This window comes from Mus caroli, chromosome 15 (genome assembly GCF_900094665.2).
Source record: "Mus caroli chromosome 15, CAROLI_EIJ_v1.1, whole genome shotgun sequence".
Classification (NCBI taxonomy): Eukaryota; Metazoa; Chordata; class Mammalia; order Rodentia; family Muridae; genus Mus; species Mus caroli.
In genome coordinates this window covers 9,104,989-9,117,077 of record NC_034584.1, presented here as the reverse complement: position 1 = coordinate 9,117,077, position 12,089 = coordinate 9,104,989, and the positions used below count along the sequence as shown (strand labels likewise).

The 12,089-nt window shown below is 45.3% G+C and overlaps 1 protein-coding gene across 8 annotated transcripts in view; it reads left to right on the top strand.

Annotated features, from left to right (window-relative positions):
* Pdzd2 (PDZ domain containing 2) overlaps positions 1-12,089 on the top strand; it is a 380,223-nt gene that overhangs the window by 84,054 nt on the left and 284,080 nt on the right. For 4 of the 8 annotated variants that reach the window (XM_029469405.1, XM_029469406.1, XM_029469414.1 and 1 more), the window contains exons 2-5: positions 4,897-5,005; positions 6,059-6,162; positions 7,727-7,902; positions 8,846-8,972. The exons of 3 other annotated variants lie outside the window; for them this stretch is intronic. The gene's annotated coding sequence lies outside the window, so the exon portion shown is untranslated. The remainder of the gene's footprint in view (positions 1-4,896; positions 5,006-6,058; positions 6,163-7,726; positions 7,903-8,845; positions 8,973-12,089) is intronic. One more of the 8 variants, XM_029469407.1, reaches the window with a different exon arrangement.

The following is a 12,089-nucleotide window of genomic DNA, read 5'->3' as shown; positions in this document are numbered from 1 at the left end:
AGAGAGAGAGAGAGAGAGAGAGAGAGAGAGAGAGAGAGAGAGAGAGAGAGAGAGAGAGAAGTTTTCTCACTGAACCTGGACTCACCATCTTAGCTGACCCAGCTGGCTAGCAAGCTCCAACAGTCTTTCTGTCTCCACCTCCACAGCATGACATGGTATGGTATGACAGACGTACTACTGCATCCTGCTTTTATGTGAGTTCCACGGGTCAGACTCTGGCCCTCATGTCTTCCTGACTGAACCATCTCCCTAGAACCCCTCTCTGGGTTTTTAAAGGGACGATATTATGAAAGTATAAAGCATGAAGTGGAGACAAGCAGTCTCTCTACCGTGAGCGCCTGTGTACTTCTGTGCCGCCTTTCAAATGCGACCATGTTTGCTGGTGCTTTTTAAACTTCTCCCCTGTCCTTGTCTTAGAGACTGAGCGTGGGGAGCAGTGCTGTGAAATGACGTTTGGTCAATAACGAGCTATTATTAACAAGGATAAAGATGAGACTAGTTTAAGGCTGAGAGAGTGGGAATGAATGCCAGACCTTACCTCTATCCCTGTGTCTGTGTCTTGGTGAGATTTGATCCCGCAGCCAGAATAAACCCCTTACTGATTCTGACTGACCATTCCACTCACAGAGACTGAGGGAGACTTTGAATCAGCATCTTTACTGCACTGTGCTTCCCAGAGTTTTGTTTCCATGGCTGGTGCACAGACCTCAGCCTTGCTGAGCAGCCTTGACATATTGCACGGTGGACTCCTGTGACAAGGACCACTGTGAGCTTCCAGCTATCCCTTGAGTGTGACCCTGTCACCCAAGCCCCTGGCCTGGGTGGAGAGCCTCCCCTCACACTGATGGTTGTTCTTTTTTAATTGAATATTTTACTTATTTACATTTCAAATGTTATGTCCTTTCCCAATTTCCCCTCTGCAGACCCCTATCCCATTCCCCCTTACCCTGCTTCAATGAGGGTGCTCCCCTATTGTGGGAATTTTTAAAGAGCAACCTACACGATCCCCTGCCACCATCTACCTACCCACTCCCTCCTTGCTGTCCTAGCATTCCTCTACACTGGGGCATCAAGCCTTCACAGGACCAAGGGCCTCCCATCCCACTGATGCCAGATAAGACCCCTTCAGCTCCTTCAGCCCTTCCCCTAACTCCTCCATGGAAATCCCTGTGCTCAGTCTGATGGTTGGCTGTGAGCATCCGCATCTGTATTGGTCAGGATCTGGCAGAGCCTCTCAGGAGACAGCTGTCTGATGGTCTGATGGTTGTTCTTAACTGTTAGGCCTTAACTTAAATGTCACATCCTCTGAGAGACTCCTGTTGTATCCACACACATTCTACCTTCCCCAACATGGTATTTTCTCTGTGTACTTTCCTGTTTATTTATCTTCTACCCCTTCCCACAATAATCTATTAGGATATATATATATATATATATGTGTGTGTGTGTGTGTGTGTGTGTGTGTATGTGTATGTGTGTGTGTATGTGTGTGTATGTGTGNTGTGTGTGTGTGTGTGTGTGTGTGTGTATGTGTATGTGTGTGTGTATGTGTGTGTATGTGTGTGTGTATGTGTGTGTGTATATATCCTTATAGAATCTGATTCTGAGGAGTTGTAGGTTTTATCAGCCCTTTTTAAATTTGTACCTATCACATCAGTCCTGGAAGTATACAATACGTTTCCTGAAGGAGCACAGCAATTTATCCCCATGCTAGAACTCTGCTCCCCTTTGAGACATGCTTTGCCTACCTTTTCTGTTTTATTTTTGTTTTTTTGTTTTTGGTTTGTTTTTGTTTTTTTCGAGACAGGGTTTCTCTGTGTAGCTCTGGCTGTCTTGGAACTCACTCTGTAGACCAGGCTGGCCTAGAACTCAGAAATCCACCTGCCTCTGCCTCCCGAGTGCTAGGATTAAAGGCGTGCGCCACCACGCCCGGCTGTTCTTTGCCTATCTAGAGAGGTTACCACTGACCTCAGACTTAGCCCAGGCTATCCTGTTTGCAGCAACCTCTGAGGAAGCTTAGAGTCTAAGCCTTGCCTGTCTACACCCAGCTATGGCTTATCCCCAATAGCGTATGATCCATTTCATCTTGTGTGAGTCCATAAATCCAGCCTATCTCTCCAGTTCCATCTCCCCATGGTGAGGACTCCACTCCCCACTGTAACCTTGAGCCTCGATTTCCTTACCTATAGAATGTGAGGGGTGATCTCTGCTCTGAGTTATCTGATAGGACTGTGGAAGTGAAATTCCTGTCTGCCTGGGGACAGCTATTTGCCCAGCAGCCTGCCTTGTCTTCATTTGGGAAGACCGGCTACCATGGAGATGAGACAGCCAGATCAATAAAGTTGCCTAGACAAAGTTTCTGCACTACCCAGCAAATCATAAGATTCCTGGGGTCTGTGGAGTGGGTTCAGGATGTGGCTTGGACTCTCCTGTGGTCTACAGCCCAGGTTTGACCCTCAAAGAACCCTCATTCAAACAAAGAGCTGAGGGGGAGCCGGCATGACAGAAAGCCTGGCCTTGACTCTGCCTGCTCACTCTATGAGATGCTTCAGAGCTGCTGTGTGAGAAGTGGCTTCTGGGAAATTCTTCTTTCCCCAAGGCTATTACCCTTTGCAAAAATGCTAGCCTGCTATTGAACCTGGGCTCTTGTTTCAAGAGCAGCTAGGACATAATGGCTGGTCACACATGGGTCAAAAAAAAATCTAAGATATCCTCTTTGTCCCCAAGGCAGGGTTTTTTTAGCTTAAAACCAATGACATTTTGAATAGGATGGTTTCTATGTCTTTTCTTTTGCTTTTGTTTTTGTCATGAGAAAGAGGACTTTCTTGCACATTGTAGGACATTTAACAATGTCTTCTGGCCTCTACTCTTAAAATGCTAACAGTAAATCCCACCCCCCCCATCCTCATTTGTGATACTGAATACATCTTCAGACAGTGCCCCTGAGTGCAAACTCTCCCTCCAACCCAGTGCACATGGCCGTGGAGAGACACTGACCTAAGGGAAATAGTACACAGGAGAGATGGATAGAATTAGGGAAGAAACTGGAGTGCCAGAAGCTAGACACAGCACAAATGCACTCATACAAATCACCAGCGAGCCTTGCTGCGGAAGAGCCCTCACTTCTGCCTGCTGGTTGGCTACAGTAAAGCTGATTGGAACCACACTTAATACCGATGCTTCTTCACTGATCTAGCCTGAGAAACGTGGAGCCCAGCGTGCTCCTTACAGTTAGGTTGTGTTTATAAAGGGAGCAGCAATAGGGCTATCGGGAGGGCTGATAGACCAGCAGTACGCTCAGCCTCCAAGTCTGAGCTCCTTAGCTATTCATTCACTTCTATGTTATATGGTATTTATATTGTAGCTGCTATACAGTGTGGCTTGTCTATGCTCTACTTATGTGTCTGTCACATTTGATGTTAATAGTTCTTACTTGACTCATATATTTTAATATATACTGTTGCATATTTATTTTTGTGCACATATGTATGTGCATATGGTGTATGTGTGAGAGGCATGAACGCACGTGTGTGCATGCACGTGTAGGCCAGAAAAGAACCTCCGTTGTCACCTCTGAGACAGTCTTTCCTTGGCTTAAAGCTCATTAAGTAGGCTAGACTTAGTGGCTAGCAAGCCTACTGTCTCTTCCACTAGCACTGAGGTTATAAGTTCATGATGTCAGAGCTGACATTTTCACATAGGGTCTCGGGATCAAGCTCAAGTCCCTACCATCTTTACTGATTGAGCCATCCCTCATCCATGTATATTTAAATACTGATTGATATACGGTTATATGTGCATATCATATTTCACAATCACCCATGAGATAGATGGTATGACACCCATTTTACAGATGGGAAAAAGTGATATTTGGAAAGGGTTAGCATCTTTCCCAGGTCACAGAGCCTTCACAGGAATGATGCTAGATATTAACTCATTACACCTTCAGGCCAATACAGAGTTATTAGGAAAAAAGAGGTCTGTCTCTAGATTTTCTTTTTTTTTTTTTTTCCATCTATCAGTTTTGGAACAATCTTTTTATCTGAACATTGTTTTTGTGGTCTAGATACATTTGTTTTTTAATATATCTGGCTTCACCCAGAGCCACTCAGAGACTCTTCCAACCCTTTGCACCTCAAGGGTGATACACAGAGTTGGTGCTTAACGACTATCTACCGTTTGATTTCCTTTGTCTCCCGTGTACTTCTGGCAGGGCTCAGTGTTTGAGGAGGAGCCAAAACTCTTCACGCCTCTTAAGGAATGGAAAGTCTATCTTACAGTTTAACTCTAAGGAAGAATTATTTCTTGCCCTCTAATTTTAGACCCCAGGAAGAGCAGTGGTGAGAGGGGGCTTGAGTCGCTCCTGGCACTTTCTCTCTGCAGGGCATAACTGTTAGTGTATGATTTCGATATGACGAGCATCCATCCTGAACCGGGGTCTCAGGAAAGGATCAGTGCTTCTTGCTGCTGTAAGGATGATGAAGAAATATCTATCTACTTCAGGATATAGGGTGTGGTATATGCTTGTATGAGTATTGAGAGTGTATGTGTGGGACACACATGCATATTGTATGTGTGCATGTGTGGGGGTTCTCATAATCAACATTTTTAGGAGTATCTGGAATAAGCCTCAGAGTGAGAAAGTCATTAGCTGGTATCATGGGTTGGATCCGAAGGTTATGTAGATTTGAAAACATTCCCTGTGTTCTTACTCTAAAAGGGAATGAAGCTTTGAGGCAAAGAACAAAGAAGAGAATGTTTGGGTAACAGCTCCACCGTGCTGAGTCTGCCGAAGTACTTGATTAGGCAGCCTTCAAATGCTGTTGTGTCTTCTCAAGGTTGTGTGTATCTTAATTGGTCAAAAGCGAATTCCTTTGCTTTATTTCCACTTTAAAGGAAAACGGCTGTTCTCACCTGCTTGAGCTCTCAAGATATTTTCCAACCTCAACTGCTGGCCTTTTGGCTTGAAGGATGTTGTGTCTTCATTGACAGTGCTGGACAGAAGGTTGGTATTCACAGGCTAAGACGTCTTCTCAGAGTGGCGTTTGTTACAGTTGCTGTTTGTTTTGTTTTACATTTCTAAATTAATAGGACTCCTTGATTGCTAGGCAAATTGGGTGCCCACCAAGCGTACAGCCTGCCTTCTCAGGATTGGCTTTATTAATGGTTTTTGTTTGGTTGGTTGGTTTGGTTTTTTTTCTCCTTGAAATGAACCACTTTAAAGTATATGCTTCAATGGTGCTTAGTCCTTCTACAGCATTATGCAACTGGCACCCTGTCTAGTGTCAGGACATCGTCTTCAAACCGCAAGGGAAGCCATGTACCCTCTAAAGTAGTCATCCTCATTGGGTGCTCTGCATAGCAATGGGTAGCTCTAATCTGCTCTAACTCTATGGACTCAAATTGTCTGGATAGCTTCCATGCATAGAATTGTACAACACATGACCTCTTGTATCTGGCTTCCTTTACTTAGCACGGGGTTTTCATCTGTCACGCAGCATCTGTTGGACCTTCACTCCCCTTTCGGCCCAATTGTATTGTTGTGTGAATAAAGCCCATTTTGTTCATACATTCATTTGTTGCTACTGTGAACATCCCAATACAAACACGTGCCTGGCCTCTGGTCTTGGCTCGTTGGGTATATACTTAGGAGTAAAATGGTTCCACTCCACAGTAGTTCAGTGCGTTAACTTTTTGAGGACTCGGGGCTGGTGTTCATGGTTTAGACTTTGGTCTGCTATTAGGACTCTGAGACAAGGTTTGCTGGAATCATGAATTCTGGATGTTGGGATCCTTCCCCCTCCTTATTCATTGTAAGACACTTGTCTGAAACACAACCTGAGAAGTCCTCCATCCTCTCTACACAGTTCTAGCGCAGAAGCATGCCTGCTTCCCATGAATGGCAAGCTCACTGATGGGCAGTCCTATGTGATGGTTAATGCAATGCCCTACTGAAAAGTTTGTACCTGAAGTCTATAGCTTTTGGGGGATTTCTTTGCACCTGAATTTCAAGGTCAAGGAGGAGTTTGTAACTTTTATTAGCTCTTCAAAATTCTAGAGTAACCCAATGGTGACTGTTCTTTCTGATACTCACCGAACCTTTGGAGAGTTGCTGAAACGTCATCACTTAGCGGCTGCCTTCTGCATACTGCAGATACCCAGGTATGAAGACCAGAAAAGGCCATGAGTCCCAATGTTAACCTATGAGAAGACAGAGCTGAGGCTGGACGGTCGTACAGAAAGAGGCAGGAAGCGAAGAAACATGGCAGATCCCTCTCACTGACCCTACTCGCCCTTCATCTTGGGCATCTGTAGTTAACTGTAGGTGCCAGAAGAATTTGCTATCTCGAGACCATTTAGTTTGGGGAGAAGGCCATTTCTGAGGGAGCTGAGAAAGCCCTTGAAAGTTTCATAAATTATGATATTGATAGGGTGGGAAAAGTGAACCAGGAGAAGCTCTTTTTAAAAATTCCATTTACACAGTAATATAGAAATGTGCAAGTCACAAACTAGGACTTCCCATGACTGCCTTTATGTGAACTATAATATGAGGCAAAATTTACCTGTGGGCTTAGGAGTCAGGACATGGTTACCTTTAGGTTGGCAGAACCTGGAAGAGAGGCACAAGGCTTATCCACGAGGTACTGCCATGTTCTGATTCTCCATTTAAATCAACTCTTTGTGACCTAACTGAATCTGCAGTGTTATTTAACATATGTCTAGTCAGAGAGGGGCGGGGAGAACCTGAGGGATTGAAGAGATGTAGATGGCAAAGCATTGTGTTTGCAAATGGCTTTGGCGCGGCTCTCCTCAGGATCTGCCCTGGCTCACAGTCAGTCCATGTGCTGTGGGTGGTCCGTCCGCAGACCCTCTGGCTGCAGAAGCAGGCACGTAAGTCAGGGAGTAGCTAAGTAATGAGTACGTGATTCAAGTCAGACAAGAAGAATCACTGGAAAAGGGACACTTGACTCCAGTGGGTTTTCCGCATGGATAGGATAGGAGTTACAGCTTTGGGGGCTGCCTTTGCCACCATATGCTGAGAGCCAGCTCAGACAGAAAGGTTAGGGTTGGGGGTTAGGGCTTGGGGTTAGGATTAGCATCCTGGGTGCGGGGCATGGAGATCCACCTGGGCTTTTTCCTGGCTGCGGATGCAGTGTGAACAGCTGCTGCGTGAGGCTTTGCCCCTGACTACTCCACCATAATAAATTGTACTGGGAACCGAAAGAAGCCTTAGCTTCAGTAAACTGTTTTTATTGGTTTCCTTTCTCAGCAACGTGTGAAGTAACTAATATACCCTCACAGTCTTTCCAAGTACATATGTGGGTAATACCCCTTCTCCTTGGCTCTTGGGGTGGGATTTCTATCCCTTGCCTCCAAAGGCTTGTTTTGTTGATTGTAATAGGTTAGTATAATCAGGTCCATTGGAACCTTTAGATATACTCCCAGGTAGCTTAGTCTCTCAGTGAGTCCTGCCGGCTGGACATGGTGACAGCTATATGTGGGAAGCAGGTGGAGGGGATGGGGGAGGAGAGGGTTTTCAGAGTGACTGCTCACTTTCAGCCCACTTGGAAAGTTGGCCTGAAGGGACCAACTCACAAGTTGTGCTGACACAGCCCATGACACTGTTTTAGTGTTTGTTGGGAATGATGGTGGTGGGTGCTGGAAGAGTCACTGGGCAGCTGCTCTCTCCCATTCTCCTGGTACATAGATCTTGGTTCTTTTTTAGACCGGCAATACAGAGGGTACGTAATAAGCACGCAGAGCTTGCTGGGTGCTCGCTCAGTGCCTGTTGGCGGTCATCAGGAAGGACCGAGCGGTGGTGACTTTCCATGACTCCCATCATGTGACCTCCACATTGAAAGAGTTCCCCGCAGTGTCATACACAAAGGTGCTCAAAGGAAGGTATGTTCGGAGTAGTATGATTAATATGGATGCTCTGATCATCACTGATGCTAAGTCATGCTCATGGAGAAGAAGGTAACAGTAACGGAAGCACACATCTCGCAATATGGATGTTCGTCTATTTACTGAGTGGGAAACCATCTTCAGTAAAACATTTAGTGATTTATGAGCAGTTAGTAAGCAAACAGAGAGGAGATCATTAGAATAATCAATACCACCCAGGCTCGGCTTATCCTGCTGTTGCCGCACAGAGCTGAGGGCATTGCTGTATATTGTTGGAGGACCTGTGCGAATTCCTGGCTGCCAGTGACCTGACCTAGTTCCAGGCAGAGTTTTTGTGCTGAATCCCCCCAAGTCTGCCAGCAGCTCTGTGACCTTGTTTCAACCTACTGTCCAGACTGCTTTGACTGGTGTGCTCAGCCTGATAGGAAAAACTGTAACATGACAAAGAGGGGACGTCTACCAGACTCGCAGGGAGGAAAAATATTTTAGATGTTAAAGTTGCTTTGAGGCCAGGGCCACGTAATCGTGTGTGACTAAGAAGAACATGACCCTGATTTGGTCACCTTATTTTAGGTGACATAGAAGTAACTCTCTTACGCAGCGGTAGAATGGGGCTGCGCCCAGTCTAGGGTGCCGAATGAGCAGACCGTACTCATACTTACAGCTCGGGTTTGGGATGGTCTCTGCTGTTTCATTGAACCTCCAGGCAGGATCAGTCTGAAGAAGGCCCTCCTGCTGCACTGAGTTTACTAGCATGGCTGTCTTGGTCTCTTCATATCCTCCGAGAGATACTAAGCAAAGACTAGAACTGCCACGGGCCATTCCATAATTTTATGTTCTGCTAGGGTTTCAAATTTCTCCACCCAGAGTGTCTTACAGGGATGTAGTACGAATGGGACTTTTGGGGTTTTTATCTCTTTCTTTCCACTTCCTCTGGCAGGTGGCTAGAAAGCTGTGGCATTCAAAAGGAAAGTATCGATAATTTAGAGCTGGATAAATCTGCTTTTGAACTATACCCTGACCAATGGAATTTAAATGAGCACTGCTCGAGGCTCTCTCCACACCAGGTACTTAATGGAGATTCCCTTATTAAATTCTCACCAACCAGAGTGAGGTAGGCATCGCAGCCGGGCCCACTCTTCTGAAGAGGAAGCATGTGTTATGTATTAGTGGCTTGGCTTTGACAAACAGCAGCTTACGGAAGGAGAGGTTTATTTGGGCTTACGATTCAGGTCAGACAGTCTGCTGAGGTAGAGCAGGATCAGGAGGCATCTGGTCCTGCTGGGTCCCTGGGGTGATTTATGAGTCCCCCATAGGCTCGTGTATTTGAACGTTTGCTTCACAGTTGGTGGACTGTTTAGGATAAATGAAGAGATGTGGCCTTGTTGGAGGAGGTACGCTACCAAGTAGGGTTTTGAGGTTTCAGAAGCCCACAACAGGCCCAGTCTCTCTCTATGCCTTTATCTTGGATTTAAAGATTTAAGCTTTCAGTTATTGTTCCAGTGCCATACCTGCCTGCTGCACGCTTCCTGCCATGGTGATCATGGCCCAATCCTCTGAAACTGTAATCCAGCCCCAATTAAATGCTTTCTTTTATAAGTTACCTTGGTCCTTATGCCTCTTCTCAGCAATAAAGGGTAATAACTAAGACAGGCCTCAGTCAGGAAGCAGAGAGCACTAAATGCGGCTGCTCACCTCCCTTTTATCTTTATTTTTTATCTTTATTTTTATATTTATTTCGTGTATATGCACATATGCATATGTGTATGTGTGTGGGCATAGGCGTGACAGTGTGTGTGTTTGTGTGTGTGTGTGTGTGTGTGTGTGTGTGTATGGCAGAGGATAGCTTGTGAGAGGAGGCAGTTCTTTATCTTTCCACCACGTAGGTTATGGGTATTCAATTCATGATATCAGTCTTGGCAACAAGTATCCTTACCTGATAAGCCATTTTCCTGGCCCAGCTTTCTCTATTATTCAGCCTAGGATCCCAGCCCTGGAATGATACTGCCCATATTTAGAGTGAATCCTTCCCACTCAACCTAGAAAATCACTCACAAACATGTTTGTTTCCATAGTAATTCTAATTCCTTGTCAAGTTGAGAATCAAGGTTAGCCATCACATTGAGGTTCTGTGAGGTCAAGTAGCTTGCTTAGTTAGGGTCACCCAGGTCTGCAAGGACTATTTCAGTCAACATAAATAGTAACAGTCCTGAAGAGATGACATTCCTGAAGGTCACAGAGATGGAAATGATAAAGCATGACATCCACAATGAGTTTAGACCGCAGGAAAATGTCCCAGTCTCTTCTTCCCAATAAGAAACGATAGTCCGTGTGTATTAGCTAGTTTTCTATTGCGCTGATAACACCATGACCAAAACAAATGATGGAACAGCTTATTTTGGCTTATGGTTCCAGAGGGCTAAAAGCAGGGAACTGGGAGATTGCAACTTCAGCAGCAAAGAAAGAGAACAGGAAGTGGAGCAAGCTTAGCCTCTCGGAAAGCCCGCCCCTCAGTGCCATCTTTCCTGCAGTACAGTTCTACCACCTAAGTGTCCTCACCAGCCAGGCACCCCGCATGACAATACACTAGTCTGTGGGTCATTCTCATTCAAACCACCACATCAGCTCAGCCCAGATGGAGCTCTCGGCTTTCAACTCTTTTTTTTTTTTCCATGTCTGAAGAATCTGATAACAGAAACAATTTACCTGAAGTGAAAGATGCTGGCAGTCCTCCAAGGGCACTGGGACAGCTGTGCCCGTGTTGAGTTGTTCATTTTGTGTTACTTGGGGCTTGGGGTCTGTTGGCGTGAAGAACACAGGGAGGTAGGTCCTGATGGCTTCTGAAAGCTGAGGGCGAATTCCTGGGGAGAGGGTGACCCTGTAGCTTCAGTTCACCTTACAAGCCTTGTTCTTGCACTTTCTAAAAATATTCCTGACAAACAGCTAATGGGCATTTTGGCTCAACAGCTCTAAACCACTGCTGCTGTTTCAAATGGAATGCTTCTGCAGGCCTGCTCATTTTGATTTATATGAGAGGGATAAACTCCGCTGTACCGTGGAAGTTCCCAATAGCCTTTCACGGGAGGCCCTTCAAAACCAATAAAGTGGACTTTTGCATCTTTTAGCAAGTGTTGTTTACTTTGCTCATCGAAAGTGAAACGGGACAAAAGCATCATTGGAAAGCAGACTCCTCAGCCGCTGCCTGAGCTCTGCTCTCCACACACAAGAGGAGGGACCCTCGTCCCTCCAGAAGACAGGTTCTGAAACTGAAGAAGAAAAGACAAATAATTAATTGAAACCGTACAATCTTATGTAAACTGCTGTGGATTTTGTTGTTATTGTTGGAAAGCACATTTACAATATACACGAGGTAACTCAAAGTGCATGCATTGTTGCCCCCGATCTCATTTCTATAAATAAATCTTGAAGAGCCAAGGGAAAATAAAGATAGTTTTGTATTCATCAACACATTTATAATATTACAACATGGGCTATAACCTGAAATCCCAGCAATAGAATGAGTAAAATAAATAATACGGTGGCTTGTTCTTTGTACTTTATAAAGTTATTAAAGCCTTGAAGAATTAATTATGCTATTATAAAAATGTTGAAGATAAAGGAAGTGAAAATACACGCTTAAAAATAACCTCAGTGGGGTTGAGATGGCTCAGCAGTTAAGAGCACTTGATGCCCCTCCAGAGGACCTGAATAACGTTCCCAGCACCCATGCTCAAGTGACTTACCCCACCTGGAACAAGAGTTCCAGAGATCCAGCACCCTCCTCTGGCCTCCCCAGCCACCTGAATATCACACACACACACACACACACACACACACACACACACACACACTTACATACACATGTGTGCACAAGAATTTTTTGTTTTAAAATTATGTGTATAATTAAATATGCAAAATACAGCTAAGCATGTGTAACGTCCAGCTCAGATGAAGGACATCTAAAATCATGATTGTCTCTTGGCCGATGAGCTCGAGGGTGACTTTACTTTGCATCTTGTTTCTCTCCTTCCCTCCCTTCCTCTCTTCCACTCCCATCTCCCCCCACCCCTTTCCTTCCTTCTCTCCTTCCCTTCCCTTCCCTTCCTCCATCCCAACTACTTCCCTTCCCTTCCCTTCCCTTCCCTTCCCTTCCCCTTCCCCTTCCCCTTCCCCTTCCCCTTCCC